This window comes from Cynara cardunculus (assembly GCF_001531365.2).
Source record: "Cynara cardunculus var. scolymus isolate 2C chromosome LG 13, CcrdV1, whole genome shotgun sequence".
NCBI classification, from domain to species: Eukaryota; Viridiplantae; Streptophyta; class Magnoliopsida; order Asterales; family Asteraceae; genus Cynara; species Cynara cardunculus.
This window is the reverse complement of record NC_037540.1, coordinates 18764904-18771754: the sequence shown is the minus strand read 5'-3', so window position 1 is coordinate 18771754 and position 6851 is coordinate 18764904.

The following is a 6851-nucleotide window of genomic DNA, read 5'->3' as shown; positions in this document are numbered from 1 at the left end:
TCAATTTGTAAAAACCGTAAAAATCTCATTCCACCAATCATAATTTTTTATTTTGTTCATTTTTTTTGTAATTATGAGAAGTTGATTAATCATTTTTATTGTGGAGGATGTTAATCATAGATATTATCATCTTCATTATTTTTATTTTAGAGAAATACACGAAACAGTTTCATTAAAATTCCATTAAATAGTATATGAAACAATTTCATAACCATATATGAAACAACCTCATCAAAAAAGTATTATATGAAACAATTTCACAATATTAAACAATTTCATGAAAAAATTTCATAAGATTAAACAATGAAATTGACGGATGAGAGTAGTTTTTACGGTATATAGAAGAGCGATCAAATGAAAACCACTCTAATTTGTAAAACCGTAAAAACTACTCTCATCCGTCGATTTCATTGTTTAATCTTATGAAATTTTTTCATAAAATTGTTTAATTTTATGAAATTGTTTCATATAATACTTTTTTTGATGAAGTTGTTTCATATATGGTTATGAAATTGTTTCATATACTACTTAATGAAACTGTTTCATGTATTTCTTTAAAATTAAAATAATAAAGATGATAATATCCATGATTAACATCCTCACAATAAAAATGATTAATCAACCTCTCATAATTACAAAAAAATGAACAAAATAAAAAATTATGATTGGTGGAATGAGGTTTTTACGGTTTTTACAAATTGAGTGGTTTTCATTTGATCACTCCTCTATATATATATAGGGTTGCATTCACATTAAACCAATATGTTTTCATGAAATTTATTAGATCACATTTTTACACTTGAAACTTTACAACAAAACAATGTAAAGGTAAAAAAATATCCAAACCCACAGTGTTTTTGCTGTGAAGTTTCAAGTGTAAAAAAATGGTCTCACGGGTCTAACAAAAACAGTCTGGTCTCATGTGATCCTATATATATATATATATATATGTGTGTGTGTGTGTGTGTGTGTGTGTGTGTGTTTGTGTGTATGTGTGTAGAGGAGATTTAATTTACAAACCACGTTATTTATACAAACCGTATAAACCTCATTCAACCAATCATAATTTTTCATTTTGTCATTTTTTTGAAATTATGAGAGGTTGATTAATCATTTTTATTGTGGAATGTGTTAATCATGGATATTATCATCTTCATTATATTAATTTTAGAGAAATACAAGAAACAATTTAATTATTATTTTATAAGTATTATATGAAAAACATTTTCATAATCATATATGAAATAACTTCATCAAAAAAAGTATTATATGAAACATTTTCATAATCATATATGAAACAACTTCATCAAAAAAAGTATTATATGAAACAATTTCATAAGATTAAACAATTTCATAAAAAAATCATAAGATTAAACAATGAAATCGACGGATGACGGTGGTTTGCACAATTTGTACAAATAAGGGTGGTTTGCATTTGATCACTTCTCTCTTTCTATCTCTCTCTTTCTCTATATATATATATGTATGTATTTATGTGTACATATATATATATATATATATAATATTGAGACTTCTCATATTCTCACAAAATGTTTAATTTCTCGCATGATGCTTCATATACATATATATATACATATATATATATATGTGTGTGTGTGTGTGTGTGTGTGTGTGCGTATATATATGTATGTATGTATGTTATATATATATATATATAATATTGAGACTTCTCATGTTCTTAGAAAATGTTTAACTTCTCGCATGATGCTTCCTATCTATACTCCATTAATAAGCATTTAGACCAAAAGTCTTGAGTACTACCTCTAAAGCATTGAGTACTACAGACTAAAGCATAAATTCTTAAAATCTCTTAATAACCACTCAAGAAGCATAATGTACAAGTTATTAAAACATACATCCATTTTCTATTCACAACGCCACCAAACTAGATTGGTGAGAGTTTCTTTCTTGTATCCAGATTTTCCTTCTACCCTTTTCCAGCTCCAAGATGCAAAAAAGGAGGATTCTCTTGAAATTGGTTTCAAATCTGTGTTGGTTTATGATCCAATGATAGTCTATGTATGTTCGCAGGGTTAAATAGATGTATCGAGTGGCTCCCAAGACGACCTCATTGATGCAAGGGTTTTAAACCCACGCCACCACTAAGAATAGACACTTCAGACCTTGTTTTCTTCCCTAACAGTCTTCTTCTTCCTTATTTCACGTCTCACCTTTGCGCCAAAAGTGGTTTGTTGGATCCCAAATTACTCTTAATTTCAGAAAACACAGATAAATAGAGTATGAGTGAAATGAAACTGTGTTATTGCAAAGGTTTAACAATTATTCAAGATAAAATATGAATGCAAGAGTAACTTGAATAAGTCGAAAGCTTTTATTAGATTGGAAGAATAAACAGTTAAACTCTCAATCTAATTTGTAATCTCACAAGATTTTGCTATAGTCTAATTCCGCACTTTTTGGTATTGTAACCTGACGAGGATACCTCCTTATATACGACTAAGCTCAAACAGAATTTCCTAGAATCTTGGCTTGAATCTCCGAGTTGTTGTTCCGTGTTCTTATCATCCTTGTTACTTAAAAAAAGGAGCGGACTAAGTCAAGTTTTTAGGATTCTGTTGGAGAACTTGAGGGAATGTCTGAACCGTGCGCGCATTCCATGGGAGTAGGTGACCCACAGGCTTTGCATGTATTATGCAGAGGCTCTGTGTCTGGAGTGAAGCACTGCATCAAACACTTAACCTTTTTGGCGCTTAAGGCTTGATCTTCCTTGGAATAGAGCGCGTACTCTGTATATGAGACGTTTTCTTGAGTAAGAGCTCTGTCTCTTAGAGTCTTCTGCATGAGACCTTGGTAGCTTTAGACCTTGCTTTCTTCCATCCGTACTACCTGTGCACAAATGGGCGATTTGATGTATCAAATTTCTCCCTGAATAGCTGTATCATGGCTCCCAAGACGACCTCATCGTTGCATATAACCCCCGTTTGAAGTTTTGATTTCTCCACAGGTTCTTCAAAACCCTAGAGATTTCTCTGAGGTATGTTATTGATTTTAATTTCGATTTAGATTTAGATTTCCATTTCAATATTTATTTAGATTTCTATTTCCAATTCGTTTTTGTAGCTAAATATCATAACGTGTTTTGATTTCTCCATGGTTCTCCATTGATTTCGACGAGGTATGCTAATGATTTCCATTTCAATACAGATTTTGACATCTGAGTCCATATTAAGTTAACATCTGAGTCCATATTTCCACTTGATGTTTTGCTAAATGTTGGATGATTTCAATTTCGATTTAGTTTTTGACATACGAGTCCATATTTGTTAACATTTGATTCCAGATGTTTTTATGTTTTCATTCATTTCTAACCTTGTGTTTCTTTCGTGCTTTGGATGAGTGTTTAGAACACTGTAGCTATCTTTTGACATTTGTGCATTGCGTGAGTGTTCAGGTTCTTTAATGAAAAGTAGCTATCTTTTGACATCACATTTTTCATGTGTATATATGTTATTCGATATATTTCTACGACCATTCTAAGCTCCATCTCCATATTCATAATCCTACGTGGTAGTCCCATTCAATTTAACAAAGATAAATAATTTTGTGTTTATATCATGTTTAAAAGATATAAACTTATATATTGAACTTGCTATTTTTCTAATATCGGTTTATCATATAGATTATGCATACCACACATCTACGCATGTATACATTAGAGATGTTGAGGGATGAGTTTCTTAGATAATATTGACATGAAACAGAAAAGCTTGCCAAAAATGATTTATCAATACAGGATATGAAAGAGATGTGAAACATTGTTAGACTTCCTTTTTACAACATTAGTCTTTTTCCATCATAGTTTGACATATTTCTGGCCCTGGGCAATTATTATTAATGTAAACCTCATTTGCATCGACAATAAACTACAAATCAGTATCAATGAAGTCCCTTTTCATTATTGAAAAATCAATTATTTATTGATGGGTATCTAACATGTAGACTCTAAAGTTCCATGTTGACCAAAAACATCACAAACACAGACCAAATGAAGCAAAGTTTCAAGGGCTACTTTGACCAAATTGGTTATAGGATGTTAGAAATTGAAGACCTTAATAAAGTTATTTATTGAGGTTAACTACAAATTACTTTATCTCTTGAACTTCTTTGAATGTGTAGATTACTGAATATGATGTTACCTCTCTTAAACGAAGATGAGTAGAACACGAGATAAGACGATCTTAATCTCCCAGAGCATTATCTATAGATGTAGTTTCATCGTTATCAGGGATGTGTCATTGTTAGCTTCACACTTTCTCAAATGCACCCTTACGTGATGGCATTGCAACTCCATCTCCCTAACAAGCAGATGGTTAGGTTTAGATATCATGATATAATGATAGATATTGTTGATAGAGAGAGAGAGAGAGAGAGAGAGAGAGATAAGTAAACAATGTTGACTGCATTTTTTGATAGAAGTAAAACAGACATGAGTGCGAGACTATATCTGTATAAAGCTTTTCCAAAATACAACAAATGGAATTGAAGCTCACGTCGATGGAATCCCCGACAACGAGGATCAATGAAAGGCCGACTGACTTTTGCAAATCCAGCTGAAGGAGAGCGGTTCTACTTACACCTACTTTTGTCTCATATTACTGGGCCTACTTGCTTTGAAGATCTGTACAGTTTCAATGGCTTATTGCACCCTACATTTTGTAAAGCATCTCTTGAGATAGGGTTAATAGAGAACGATGACAACTTATCCCAATGTCTTGTAGAGGCCTCCTTATTTGAATTCCTTCTGCTCTTAGAAGGTTATTTGCCACAATGTTGCTTTATTGTGAGCCAGGAGATGTTTGCAAGTTATGGGATGATCATTATGATTCACTTTTGGAAGATTATACGCGTTAATGTGAAAGTGTTAATTGAATCCATAATATGGTTCTAATTGATATCCTTGTTTTTCTACAATCTATGGGTAAAAATCTTGATGATTTCGATCTTCCAATGGCAGATGCAAATGCCTATTTTCAATCTGAAGAATTTCACAAGGTACAAGAGGAAGGCTCTATAGTTGTGGAAGACAAACACTTGCGTGCCTGAGACTCTTTCAATCCTGACCAGAAATACGCATATGATGAGATCATAAGGCACGTAGACGATGATTGTCCAGGAGTGTTCTTTATAGATGGTCCGGGTGGAACCGAGAAGACATTTTTGTACAAACCTTTGCTTGCCAACATCCATTCACGTGGTCTTATTGGTCTCGCAACCGCTTCGTTGGGTGTTGCTGCCAATAATATGCTTGGAGGGAGAACAACTCACTCTAGATTCAGAGTTCCTCTCAACCTTACTAATAACTCAATGTGCAACATAAAAAAACAAAGTGGGATTGCTCAATTGATTCGAGAGGCAAAAATAATCATTTGGGATGAAACGTCAATAGCAAAGAGGCAAGCGGTGGAGGCATTCGATCGAACAATGCAAGACATCATAGGGGTGACACTCCCATTCGACAGAAAGATAATGGTTTTAGGGGGTAATTTTAGACAAGTATTACCGGTCATGAGGCATGAAACCAGAGCACAAATTGTAGATTCTAGCTTACGGATGTCACCTCTTTGGTCACCGATTAAAAAGATACGGTTAACACTCAATATGAGAGCACACACTGATCCGTGGTTTTTAGATTTTTTAAGAGTTGGTGATGGAGATGAAGAAGCGGTGGATGAAAGGTTTATTCGAATACCGGATGTCATGATCGTTCCCTATACTGATAAAGATAAGTCAAAAGATGCGTTATTTGATGCAATCTTTCCATCTCTGCAAATCAATGGAGCTGATTAGGATTATATCATTTCGAGGGCGATATTATCAACTAAAAATGAGAATGTCAATGAGATTAATGATTAGTTGATCGACAAGTTTTCTGGAGATGAAAAAATATACTACAACTTCGACGAAGTAGAAGATGATAAGAATATCATCTATACGATGGAGTTCCTAAACTCTTTAACTGTTAGTGGTTTGCATCCTCATTACCTTCGTCTCAAGATTGGATGCTCAATAATATGGTTGCGAAATATCGATCCCTCGAAAAGATTATGTAATGGCGGTAGATTGATATGCAGAGGCTTTCAACAAAACGTCATCGATGCAGAAATAGTTGTTGGTCAGCATACTTGAAAGAGAGAATTTCTGCTGAAAATTCCCTTATGCCGTGAAAACGGGGTTGTGGGAGAGCAATACAAGCGTCGTGCTGCTAGGCGAATGAAGATAATCAATTCGGTCGTTGTGGTCGGACTCTATTATGGATTTCTGATTCATTCGGATCGACATGAGAGTCCCACTACATTGCATTGCCAGAATCCATGTTGTATATTTGAAAGAGGTTAACCTCCTTGCTTCTCTCACGGTACAATCCTCTTCCCGCCGAGCCCCCTTTCTTGGTCAGCATACTTGAAAGAGAGAATTTCTGCTGAAAATTCCCTTATGTCCGTCCGAAGATAACATGTTCCCATTTAAGCTAAAGAGAAAACAATTTACAATTTGGCTTAGCTTTTCTATGACGATCAATAGAGCTCAAGGCCAAACAATTTCAAATGTGGGTGTTTATCTACCGGAATAAGTATTTTCACATGGGCAACTTTACATGGCGTTGTCCAGAGGGATACCACGGGGCAATACGAAGGTGTTAGTGAAACGTGTGAAAAAATTCAATTGTGTACGAGTCTACACCTAAAACGTCATCTATCAAGAAGTTTTACGTGATGAATAAGGTATAATCAACAATTATATTATTACACATTTGGTACCATATGTTTATATTAAAATCATTGTGCCGTTTTTTTGCAGAAAATATTTACGGA